Here is a 13600-nt window from a genome sequence, read left to right as displayed (position 1 = left end):
TCCTCTACCTGGGGGTCCATCTCTGCCCTGCTGAGAAATCCTGGCCAGCGAATTGGCAGGAGCTGGAGACCAAAGTCATCCCTCGCCTGTGGCGCTGGACAGGACTGCTCCGAGTGCTGTCTTACCGGGGTCGAGTTCTGGTCATAAACCAGCTGATTGCTGCCATATTGTGGTACCGGCTGGTCACTTTGACCCCTTCCCCTGGACTTTGTCACAAAAATCCAGGGAATGCTCACCGACTTCTTCTGGGACAAAAGGCTGCACTGGGTCACTACTGAGGTTCTGAGTCTCCCGCTTAGGGAAGGCGGTCAGGCGCTGGTGTGCCTACGCACCCAGGTGGCGACCTTCCACCTTCAGGCCCTGCAGCGATACCTTTACATTGAGCCCCCTCCAAGATGGTGTGCCCTGGCGACATATTTCTTCCACCAGGTGCACGGCCTGAATTATGAGGTGCAACTCCTGTTTGTAGACCTGAGGGGCCTTCGTTGCTCCTTGCAGCTGTTGCCCGTCTTTTACCAGGACCTGATTAAAGTCTGTAACACGGTCGCCTCGCAACGCAGCTCTCCCCCATCAGGAGTAGCAGCTATCGTCAGAGAGCCGCTGTTCAGGGATCTGCCCCTCCGTCCTTTTCAGTGGCTGGCGGAGAGGAGGGCTGTGGTTGCCGGGGTGACCAGGATCGAGGACGTGCTGGGTGGCAGAGGAGTGGTCTGGATGCTTCCACAGAAGTTGGCACAACGTGCGTTGGTGGACGTCCGGCTCGCGGCCAATGCCATCCATGACCTCAGGACGGTGGTGCTTGGACCCGATATCATACTGGGCCTCAAGGTGGTGCAGGTACGAGATGGTCTTCTGTCCAAGCACACCCCTGTTCGGCCGGAATTCCACCTTGGCCCCAAGCCCCAAACCCTCCCTCGGGAGCCGGTGTCCCGCAACCCAACTCGCCTCACGGAAATGCCCTCCATGCCCTTTAGCACGGCGTGGAGGGGTTTCCTGTACCGGCTGCTGCTGCATACCCTTCACTTCTTTGCCCTCGCCTGCCGCCCGGACACCCCCTTGGTGTGCCTTGTTGCCGTCCGGCAGCGGAGGTTCCCAGTGGGGGGCCCTCTACAGGGGTGTCCTCCCCTTTTCGATCGGGGACCTGGGGTAGAGGGTGTTGCACGCAGCAGTCCCCTACAATTGGAGAATGTGTAGGTTCACGGACTCCCAAGATGCCTACACCTATTGCAGCCTTGTGAAGTCCATGGACCACAGGAACGTTGGTTGTTGTAGGTTGCACCCCCTTTTTAATTTCTTGAGAAATCTTTTACTGTTGTTTTGTTTGCACTTCAGCCCCACACTCCTGATCTACGGGTACCCGATGCGGGGGGCCGGGAGGGAGGAGGCCCTCCTCGTGAACCTGCTCCTGGGCCTGGCCAAGTCGGCCATTAACAGGTCCAGGCAGCGGGCGATCGAGGGGGTCATCCGACCTGACTGTCTGCCCCTCTTCCGCGACTATGTTCCCGACCGGGTTTCCCTGGAGAGGGAGCACGCGGTGTCTGCTGGCACCGTCGAGGCCTTCCATACCCAGTGGGCACCGCGGGGACTGGGGCGTTTTATCAACTCCTTTAAACACATTTTGATTTAATGTTGGTAAGTTTCCTTTAAATTTTGTCTTTTGTTTTTGCAATTTCTCTTTAAGGGGTTGCCTTTTACTTTGTCCCTTGATTTGTTAACTTAGCGCATTTGTTTTGTAACAGAAGAATTACATGTTCTTAACCTTCCTAACCCTGCCGCTATGTCTTGGTGCTCCCCTGACATCTACAGTGGAGGTGGTGGCAGCCTGCTGACTGCAACGTCTTGTCTGTGATGAACTTGGTGGGTGTCCTCTGGAGGGCCGAAGCCTGGAGGGCCCCAGCCTGCTTTGGGTGTCCTTCTGTGGGCCAGCTGCACCTTCCTTGGCCTGTTGAGCTGGAGCTGCAGGGGTCACAGGAAGAGGGGATTTGGATTGGTCGGACATCCTCGGAGTCACCTGTGTGGATGGCCCTGGGGGTCGAGCTGCTGGTCCTCCCCCATATGGGTGCCCAATGGCTCCTGGCTGACTCCTTGAGGAGAAGGGAAATCTGGAGTGAGATCGTCCTGCTCCACACCCCTCTCGCATTGACACTGTTGGAGGCCAACCATGACGTCAGCGATGGAGTTCGGCCCACGCAGCAGTCCAGGATCCATATCCTGGGTCAAGGTCTCCATGGTGGCCACCATCCTGCCAGTGTTGAGATCAATGCGTTAGCATGCCAACGCTATCACCTCAGAGTGAAGGACGACAGACTCCTCCATCGTCCCTTACAATCTGAGGAGTGCAGTGGACATCCCTTCCTGATGTTTCCGGGATTGTCTTTGCAGCTGCAACAACTGATTGAAGACCGAGTCCAGAGGCTCATCATCTGACTTAGACTCAGTAGATCCCTTGCTTCCAGCATCCTCCGAGTGCCGGCGATCTTGGATGTCCCTGCCACCGCCTGCTGTGGATCAGACAGTGTGCTGTGCTCACCAGATTATGATCTCAAGGCTACTCGACATCTAGGTCCCACTGAGGTGTGTGTCACTGCGCTGGTGGGGGGTGTGGGTGAGCGCTGCGATGGGTCTTCGATGGTGCTGCCCTCAGGGTCCTCATCCCAGCTCTTGGCGCTGGAGTCGGGGTCAAGGTCACCTAAGGCGACGTGTCAGATGTGCCTAGGAGAGAAAGTGGAGATTATTAGTGCTTGGCAGCCGCGTTGCACATGGAACAATGGACTCAGAGTAGTGTTGAGAGAGGGATGGTCTGGTGCAGGATCCGCCACAGGGATTGTCGACATCTTCTTTGGCTAGCTCCAACGCTCGACTCTCGAATGGAGTGAGGACCTTGATATCTGGCACTCCACTCCACCCCCAATCTAGGACCTCTCCTGGCAATTGTGCACCATCTTGTCCTGCATTAAGACAGATGGAGAAAGTGTGAGCAAGGCGCATGCCAGGCCAAATGAGAAAGGTGCCAGGCATTTGTGTGTGTGCTGAGTGGGCCCATGGGCGGGATAAGGAGGCAGTCTCCAGAGGAGATGAGGCCAGATGGAGATGTGAGGGTGTGGGTGAGAGAGTGAGTGGTGATGTCCCTTGAGCTGGCAGTGAGTGAGATGCCAGTGAATGTGTGATGGCCTCGTGAGTGGGTGACTTGAGATTGATGAGATGGTTGCCTTTACTCTGGCGGCAGGGATGAGATCATTCATCCTCTTTCTGCACTGGATGGCCAACCTCTTGTGTGTAGCATTGGCACTGACCACCTCTGCTGCCACCTCCTAAGCCAAGTGGTGAGACTGATGGGCCTCCTGTAGCCAGAATAGGGGTAGAGGACATCGTGGATGGCCTCCATGGTGTCCAGCAGGTGCCCGAGGGATGCATCACTGAATCGGGGGGCTGCACTCTTCCTGGCTTTCGGGGCCATGCTTTCAGCAGAGCAGTCATGGGCTGAGAAGTGTGCGCGCGGCTGCAGTTTAAATATGGCGCTCGGCATGAGGAAGCAGCGAGGCAACGGCGTGGCGACCAATTGGAGGCCTGCTGCCAGTGATCCGGCAGAATTTATAAGGCAGGAAGGGGACGATATGGTACGTGAAAACCTGCCATTGTGGCCGGCAGGTAAAATGACTTTTTCGCACCCGCTACCACACTTTGCGCAAATCTGAGATGAGTCCGCCCTTTGTTTCAAGTTAAAACCAGACAGATCAACGCTGATTGGTGAAGGCATTGGCATGGGGAATGAAACCTTTTTTCAGCAATCGAGTTCTGCACTACCAAATGACTATTTCTGTAAGTGATCATTCATTTTGACCTTAATAATAGGTTCAGATAACTTCCCCAGAACATGTTAGATTAACAAATCTATAATTTTCCAGTTTCTGTCTCACACCTTTCTTAAATAACAGAGTTACATTTGCAATTTTCTAATCTAAAGGAGCAATTCCTGATTAAGGAAAGTTTTGGAAGATTATTTCCAATGCATCTGCAATTTCCTCACTAACTCCTTTTGAAACCTTTGGGTGGAAAATATCAGATCCTTTAGTGCTTTTGTGTTTTTGCTAATGCCTTATTGAGTTCCGGTCATTGATTCATTATTAGTTTCCTGGTGGTGTTAGGTGTATTATTCTCTTCCACCACTGTGAAGGCACAATGCAATTATTAATAAGTCTGACACTTCATTATTTTCATTTGCAATATCACCCACACTTGTTCTAAAGGATCCATACTACCCGATTGCCTTTCTTATTTTAGTATAACTGTAAAGTGCATAAACTTCATAAGGTTCATTTGACATTCCTGTTCTGAAGCTCTTATAATGGACTTCATGTAGCACAATGGGTAGTGTACCTGCCTCTGGCCCCAAAGCACCAGTTTCAAGTCCCACTTCAGAACTTGATGGCCAAGGAAGGTGCATTCATAATGTGGCCAAACAGCCCATCCTTCCAATATGCCTGATAGCATGCAGTAAGAGTGGAAAAGTTTCCTGGTCATTCATACTGTAGAAGGCAATGGCAAACCACTGCAGTACTTTGGCAAGCATAATCATGGATCACTCCAATGGAAGTCCATGGTCTTAGGGCATGGTACCTGGAGGAGGAGGATCATTGTAGTTCATGGAGGCCAGCCTCCTATCCTTGCCCTACTTTTGATGTGCAGTGGTGCCCTTCAAACTATATAACTAATTGTCTCTCTGTAACGGAGACAGATGCCCATGGACATTTGTGGACTAATTACCATTATTATTGTTGTCTTCCTTTGCCATTCTTTTTCTATCTCACAATCTCCTGGAACTATACTATCTTTGCACTTTTGTTTGATCTTTCCAGCTCTTCTATCTCTCATCCCTTGTGTTAACCACAGCTGCTTTATTTGGTAACTCTTGCTTGTCCTTCAAGGTGAAGATGACTATGTTCATCATCTGGGGTGTTTGATGGGGTTCCAGTGGGTATCTAAGTAACTGCTAAGGCCGATCTGCGCCCGGAAGGTTCCGGTGCAAATAGCTCAGGATACCACAGACAATTGAGCTTTGGACGAGTTGCTGGCTCAGGATTTCCTCTCCTTGCATTTTCTCTCTGCCTCTAATAGGTACTTGCTTTCGAAGGAGGCTGCATCATTTTTTATTTGGTTGCACCAGGTGCAATGATCCTGGGCAAGCAGCTCCCAGGACTCAAAGTCTATATCAAAACTCGAAGCGGAGCCTCCAGAGTGTCCTTGTATCCTGTCTTGTGCCTTGTAGATGGTGGACAGGCTTGAGGAGTCAGGAGGTGTGTTACTCGCTGCAGAATTCCTAGCCTCTGACCTGTTCTTGTAGCCACAGTATTTATATGGCTAGTCTAGTTCAGTTTCTGATCAATGGTAACCCCCAGGATGTTGATCATGGGGAATTCAGTGATGGTAATGCCATTGAATGTCAAGGGGAGATGGGTAGATTCTGTCTTGTTGGAGATGGTCATAGTTTGGCACTAGTTTGGCGTGAATCTTACTTGCGACTTGTCAGCCCAAACCTGGATGTTGTCCAGATCTTCCGCATTTGGGCACAGACTCCTTCAGGAGCTGAGGAGTCGTGAATGGTGCTGAACATTGTGCAATCATCAGTGAACATCCCCACTTATGATTGAAGGATTGATGAAGCAACTGAGGATGGTTGGGCCAAGGACATTACCCTGAGGAACTCCTGCGGTGATGTCCTGGGACATGATTGACCTCCAACAACCACAATCATCTTCCTTTGTGCTAGTTATGTGGAGAGCCAGTGGAGAGCTTTCCCCTGATTCCCAATGATCTCATTTTTGCCAGTGGCCTTGATGTCATGGGCGTTCACTCTCACCTCACCTTTTGAGTTCAGCTCTCTTGTCTATGTTTGGACCAAGGCTCTAATGAGATAAAGAGCTGAGTGGCCCTGGTAGGAGCCAAACTGAGGGTCAGTGAGCAAGTTATTGCTGAGTAAGCAAGTGAGTGCTGTTTGATAGTACTGTGGATGACACCTTCCATCATTTTGCTGATGATCAAGATGAGGCTGTTGGGTCAGTAATTGGTGACAATTAACATGGTGACAATTAATATTCTGCTGACTATGTAGATCTTTCTGGTTTTGCACACCGCACCATTTGACTCTCTTTGTTTTGTCAAGGCAGCATATAAGACATTATTAGGATGAATTTCTGTCAGGGTTTGTCCACTTTAATTCAAGATAGTTTTCTGGAGCTATATATTCTGGAACAAAAAAGAGGGTGGGCCAAACTAGTAATGAGTGATGAGCTAAACTTAGTTAATATTCTAACAGGACAGTAAGGGAACATCTATCTAGCAGTGATCATATGATCAAATTTTATGTTAGGTTTGGTAAAGGAGAAATGTAACACAGCTATGAAGATCACAGATTATGGTAAAACCAACTTGAATGTGATGAGACATGACTGATGGCAGCAAACTGGTCAAAATTGTATCAAGTTAAACTACAGATGAACAGTGTGATGTATTCAAAAAACCATTCAGCTTAATAGAGGACCAGTGTACTGCCCCGTTGGTTTGTTGGCCTGACCAAGGCCTTTGATGCAGTCAGCCATTAGGGCCCCTGGAAGGTAATGGAGAAATTTGGCTGACCTGAGAAATTTGCAGCAATGGTTCAACAATTCCATAACGGCATGTTTGCGTGTGTCCTGGATGGTGGTGAGTCTTCTGACCCGTTGCCAGTCACTAATGGAGTTGAACAGGGCTGTGTGCTAACGCCAACCCCCTTCAGCATTTTTTTTCTCCATGCTCTTCAGTGGTTCCACAGTGGTGACCCTGACCCTTTCTCTTAAGCTGTCTATATTGATGGCGAGACACATGCAAGAATTACCAAAGCAAATGTAGCCTTTGTCAGACATCCCAAGTATCCACACAATATTGGGACTGTCGCAACTAAGTTGGGCTGGTCACTTAGCCAGAATGCCTGACGCTTACCAAAGTGAATCTTCTATGGAGATCTTGAGTCTGGGGTGTGCTCTCATGCAGTCAAAGGAAGTGCTGCAAGGACATTCCGAAGGCTTCCCTTAGGGGTTTTGATATCGACTTCGAGCCCTGGGAGAAGCTTGCTCAGGATCGCTGCACTTGACGCAGCCAAATATAAAACGGTGTGGCCTCCTTCCAAATCAAGAGCGTATCAGAGGCAGAGAGGAAACACAAGGAGAGGAAATCCCGAGCCAGCAACTCATCCAAAACTCAACTGCCTATGGTATCCTGTCCTATTTGCACCAGGATTGGGTGCAGATCGGCCTTAGCAGTCACCTCCTTACCCACCGGAACCCTACCAAATACCCCAGGCTGCATTTTACATGTCCCCGCTGGGTGTGTTTTCAACAGGGGTCATGTAAAATAGGGTGAGTGCCCACTCCACCACCTTCTCGCCCACCCCCATGGTATTGGGAGGTGGGCAGACACTGAATTGGCAGCCTTCCTGACATATATAAATAAATAATCACGGGTCAATTGTTAATGGGTGAGAGTGGGCAGGCTGCTTTTATAAAAAAAAAATTTCAAAGACTGTGAAGGAAGTAGGGGTTCTATCTTTGGGGACTGCCCTTTGCAGATCGGGGGTGCCCCACTGCCAACATAGAAACTACCCCCCCCCCATTTTTTCCTACCCACCTTCTCCATTAAACACATCACCTCCAGCCCCGCCACCCCCATCCCTGACCTTTCCAAGACCCTACATCAATTGGGCCCTCTTCCTGCCCCTGGTTACAGTCCCAGCAGCGCCTATTAATGCGCTCTTGGTGCTGCTGGAGCTGCTGGCCAATCTGATTGGCCGGCAGCTCCCAAGGGTGGGACTTCCTCCCCTGTGAGCGGAGGAAAACCCACACTGCCCCTATTTAGTTTGCCCACAGCGTGTGATGGCTGCGGGGCATGCTGGCTTAGAGTGGGTCGGCTCCACACTGAGTTTTCTTTGGGGGTTGGGGAGGGGCTTAACCCCTCTCCCCCCCCCAAGCTATATTCTGCCCCCCCAGATGAAGGATGTGATGAACATTATCATCTTCATCTCACAGGACAAAGAAGACTGACCATGGTAATGTGCAGCTTCAAAGAGGAATGTTATTTCTCAACCACAGCCACATCAATTTCCTAATCTCCAAGGTGCACATGTTATCATATGTGTCCTGTCTTGCTGAGACAGAACAAATAGTTTTATAAAAAATGAGGTTGGGTGAATTTTGGTCTCAAGGTGAAGGATATCTGTCCTGGAAAGTAGAACAGTTTCATTGGCCAGTGTTCAGCATCAAGCACGTGTCAGCTATATACAACCAGCCAGAAGGTGAACTATCTCTGCTCTTCCCAGCAATTGTGCACATTCTCCTATCCCTGCATCTGATTGGATCACCTGGAGTCAGGGCATGGAGCATGTTCTCAGGTTGGGGGGATGGGGGAACAGTTGCAAGCTCATAAGACAGTGTTCCTTAATGACAGTGCCTACATTTCAAAACGTACTTCATTAGCTGTAAGTGCCAGGGGATGTTCTTGGGTTGTGCAAATTATTGTAAGTTCTCTGCTTTACCTAATGAGCGAAAAGTCAGGCAGATTCCCTTAAATAGAATTAAGAGTGTGATATTCTTACTTCATTATCCTCTTATGTGCTGCACCCAGTGCAAGAACAGGAAGATCTACCCCAGTGTATCTTTAGCTTCAATCCCCTTATTGCATTCATTGACTTCCTACACTTTACAAGCTATCCACCCTTATGGCTGCTGTAGGTGAGAAATTCACTGTGGCTGTTAATGTTAAAGATGTGATCACACTGTAATTAACACTTTAACAGACTTTTGTTACTGTTACTGTTGTTATTTTTAAAGGTAAAAGCAGAGTAAAACAAAACACTTGTTAAGGGTGTGTTAATAGTATGCATTAAGCAACACTTCCATATTTTCTGTGGGCTATGTTAAAGAAAATACTCCCATGCAAGTGACACCTTCTTTAGTTGTCAACCCAACTCCCACTGGCAGCCCTAAGAAATATTTTTGACTCACACAAGTTTATTTCTGAAGTCATTTTTAAAATAAATTAATTTTATTTATGGCTTTTCTCATAGGCCAGAATTTTTGGCTCGGCAACAGGGGGCGGGGCCCGCTTGCCAAGGCGTAAAATGACACAGGGTGATGTTGGGCGCGCGTCCTGATGTCACCGCGCGTCATTTAGATTTTCAGTTCGGCAGGCACGCGGCCGATTCGGCTGTGCGCCCGCCGAACTGTCAAAGGCCTGTTAAGGACTGTTAAAAACTTATTGAACTAATAAACTGAGCTGCACGTCCAACCTTGAGGTTGGTGGGCAGGCGAAGAGCCCAGGCGGCCTTCGCATTTTTCATGGAACCTCATCCACGGGCGGGACGAGGTTTCATGAAGTGTTTTAAAATGTAATTAAATTTTTTTTTAAAAATTCATTGACATGTCCGAGCTCATGTGACACTGTCACATGAGGGGACATGTTTTAAAATTTTTAAGTTTCCTTATTTACATGTTTAAACTTAAACTTAAACTTTCTGCACTGTTTCGCATGCATGCGCGAAAGAGCGCAGGCCCCGACTCAGGGAAACCCCTCCCAGTCCGCGCAGCTCTTCCGGGTGTGCATCACGCTTGGGGGGGGGGGGTCTTAATTGGCACACCCACATAAAATGGTGGCACAGACCCGATCGGGGACACTGATCGGGTCCGCGCTCGCTCTCGCCCACCCCTGCACAACCTTAAAAATAACAACAGTAGTACTAACAAAATTCTCCCCACAAAGTCACTAAATAACACAATTTGATAGAAAAGCAGGTTACTTACAATACAGTTTATAATAAATCGCAGCCTATATGTAGAACATCAATCATTCGAACACACAGATTAATTGTGATAAATTACTTGAAAATCCTTAAGTTATAATTGATTTCCCACAGAAGTAAAGAGGCTATATAAAGGGTCTTTTTATTTAATCTTTTTATGTTTTGTTTCAATTCTATTTCCAACCAATTTCACAGTCCTTCAAATGTTCCAAAAGTTTCTAGTCATCAAACTCTCCAACTTTGGTTCCGCTAGTCTTTCTTTCCATTGGATTCTCCTGCACTGCCATTGGAGTGTGTCTCTCCTTATCCTCATCCAGCAAAATTTTCAGTATTTATCCTCTTGTTTTGTGCTTCCCGTCTATACAGCAGATTCGGTGGTAACTTTCAAAAGAGAATTTGGATGAATATTTGTAAAGGAGAAGGTTGCAGGACTATGAGGAAAGTACAGGGTATTGGGAGTAAAAGCTGGCACAGGCACAATGGGCAGAATGGCACCTCCTTCTGTGCTGTAAGATTTTGCAATACTGTCCCCTCTTGTTGCTTGCCTGGGATGCTGGAAAGTGGCCTTTGTAACCTCCAGACTGGACTGCTCCAATGGTCTCCTGGCCAACTTCCCACACCGCACCCTCCGTAAATGTAAGCTCATCCAAACCTCTGCTGTCCATATCCTAACTCATACCAAACCCAATTCACCCATCACCCTGTGCTCACTAACATTAGTTAATGTTAGCTAACATTAATTACCAGTATGTAGCTTCCTGAGTTTTAAAATTCCCAAGCCTGTGTTCAAACCATGGTAACATTCTTCCCTATTGCTAAAACCTCCTCCAGCTCTACAACCCACTGAGATCTCCAATTCTGCTGCTCCAATTCTGGCCTCTTGCATTTCTCTGATTTTCATCACTCCACTATCGGCAACCATGTCTTCTGCTGCCTGGGCCCTGAATTCTGGAATTCCCTCCCTAAACCCCTCAGTCTCTCCAACTCACTCGCTTTGTTAAGATTCCCCTCAAAACCTACGCCTGTCCTGTTACCTCATGTGTGGTTCAGTGTCAAATTTTGTTTTATAACTCTCCTTGGAATGTTGTTCTAGGCTTAAGGTGCTACATAAATGAAATTTGTTACTGCATGATGATGGAGGAGATTTTCGACAAGAGAGAGGAAAAAATTTGCAATGCGACAGGAGAAAGGAGCAGGAAAGTATATAAATAAATACATTTTTTTAACTTTCATTTATGTTATCAACACACTAGCTAAACAAATGAAAGATATTTTATTGAACAAGTTTGTTCTATTTGAAATTCCCTCATTCACGATTACAGTTATAAGTAATTTAATTTGATGATAGGATGCAGAATTAAAAATTATTAAATACTTCACAACAACACAAATGGATGAACAGCAATGATATAGAGGATTACTGGTCTTCCCTTATATGTTAAAAGTACTCTTCAGCTGCACATATGTAAAATAACTGAAGAATAAAATAATTCAATGTACTGAATACAGTTACATTTATTGTTTTTTTTCATGTACAATGAAACCTGGTTTTTTTTTCAATAGGAATTCTGCCTGTGAATGACAGATTGATCAGCAGTATACGGCTGGCTTCTGAAATGCAGCTTCAACAGAAAAAGCTACTTTTTTTAGATGTGGATTGTGCTGGAGATTATTTTCTACTCTGCATATGTTGAATCGCGAGTATCTATGAGTGAGCAAGTGAGAAAGACACATATGATGTCATGCAGTTTCAGAGGTAGTCTTTTTCCACAATGGAGCCATTTTCTGTAGAGATCTGCCTGAAAGTTGCTGAAAAGGAGGAATCAGAAAAGAGCTTTCCACTTCAAGTTAACAACACAGCACAGAGGCATTATGGTTTTGAACTTAGGTGCGCACAGACTACGGGTTTAATGAAGGATGTTTCTTCTCCACAGTGTGACGTTTTGATCTCCATTTATCAAATGGGATTAAAACAAAAGCTTTTGACAATGTGCGCACATTCACACGCCCACACACACTGTGACTTCATAAAAGATGTACGGCAATGGTAGTGCTAGTGTGGGGGTGCAATGACTGATCACATGACTGCTGTAACCAAGTGGGAACTTTGATGTAACCCATCCAATCAACACTTTCATTCTGTATGTATACTCCCAATGAATATAAAGCTTGGTATTCAAATGTAAACTTTTAATTTTGTTGAGCTTGATACTTGAATTTTCTATTCCTGCAGCAACAGTTTGTGAGTAAAATAGTTTTGGGACTTTTAGTATAACTTATCATAATAGAAATGAGCTTAAACGCACACCCACCACCCATCACCCCCAGCCACCACTCCATACCACAAATTAGCTTCAGTGTTGGCACCAAATTTGTGTCTGAAACAATGGAAATGTGAAAAAACAATAAGGGTAAGGCAAGCTGAGAATTTCCTGCTCTGTTTCACTCCCATTACATTTAAAAGATGATTGCAGTTGGACATGACAAAATGTTGTTTTCTTCCATCTTCTCCAGCTCACATTGTTTGCCTATACAGTAGAAGGTGGCACCTTTGTACCTACTGCAACTTGCATAATTACTAACTGGAGTAAAACACCCTGTAACATATTGACACGTGAGTTTGGTATAAGTAGAAAAGATGGTCTTATGAGGAGCAACTTTCATATAATCATAACTTTAACTCTTTGAGAGCTGTAGTAGCATTAGCACTTCACAGTAACAAATGCAATTAGACTTTGGGGTTATACTTAATAATATACTGAATTTAGAAACACCTTTTGATTTTTCTAATCCAGCTGATAATGGCTCCAATTAAACTGAATTGGGTAGCTCAAACCTCCTCATTGAAGTCGTGAGGCAGTTCTGGAGGCAGCATGGGGATTTTCTGCATTGGTGTAGAACATTTGAAGTTTCAAAATGGAGAAGTATTCTGAAGATGAAATAATTCCCCTGATTCCTGTTTCTCCTTTAGCATGTGGTGAGGTGATGGTGTAGTGGTATTGTCGCTAGTCTAGTAATCCAGAGACCCAGGGTAATGCTTACCTAGTCTGGCCTACAGACCCACAGCAATGTGGTTAGCTCTTAAAATGCCCTCTGAACAAGGGCAGTTAGGGATGGGCAATAAATGCTGGCCCAGCCAGTGACACCCGCATCCCATTAATGAATAAAAAAAGAATATTCAGAGTCAAGAAATGTCAGTTGATTCTGCGATTTCTTGAATTTGTTCCCATAATGTTCATTTGATTTTTACTGTAACATGATTTGGAAAAATACCAATTGATTAATCACCAGTGTGTAATCCTCACTGATGTTAGCATGCAGTCAAATTCTTAAAAGAGTTTGGTTACTATAATCAGAGTAAGTAATCTCCATTCATCAGGATCTCAGCCTCACAACTTGCAGTACAAAGCTACTAACTAACAGCAATTCAAAGTTTCACAAGTGACAACAACAAAGATACGTCGCTAATCTGTTTTAATATTGGTTTACTCCTGGAGCAGATTCGGATGTAGCCTGCAAGCTGGCCAACAGAAAGATGCAGTTTTGGGCTCACAATCCCATACACACTCATAAACTGAATTACTTGCCTTGATTATGCCAATGTAGCTCAGTGGCAAGTGGGTGCTCCAATAGGGAGGCAGAGGCCCTTGGCCAACTCTGCTGCAGCTCCAAAGAACCAGTTTTGTAGTGGCATTGGTGGAGATCTCAGACATGTCTTATCTGCCAGTCCACTGGACACTGATGGTAACAACGGAAAGAAATAGACAAAGTACATTA

The sequence above is a fragment of the Cetorhinus maximus genome, chromosome 15 (assembly GCF_964194155.1).
Source record: "Cetorhinus maximus chromosome 15, sCetMax3.hap1.1, whole genome shotgun sequence".
Classification (NCBI taxonomy): domain Eukaryota; kingdom Metazoa; phylum Chordata; class Chondrichthyes; order Lamniformes; family Cetorhinidae; genus Cetorhinus; species Cetorhinus maximus.
The sequence above is the reverse complement of the archived record's forward strand: the minus strand, read 5'-3'. Positions refer to the sequence as shown.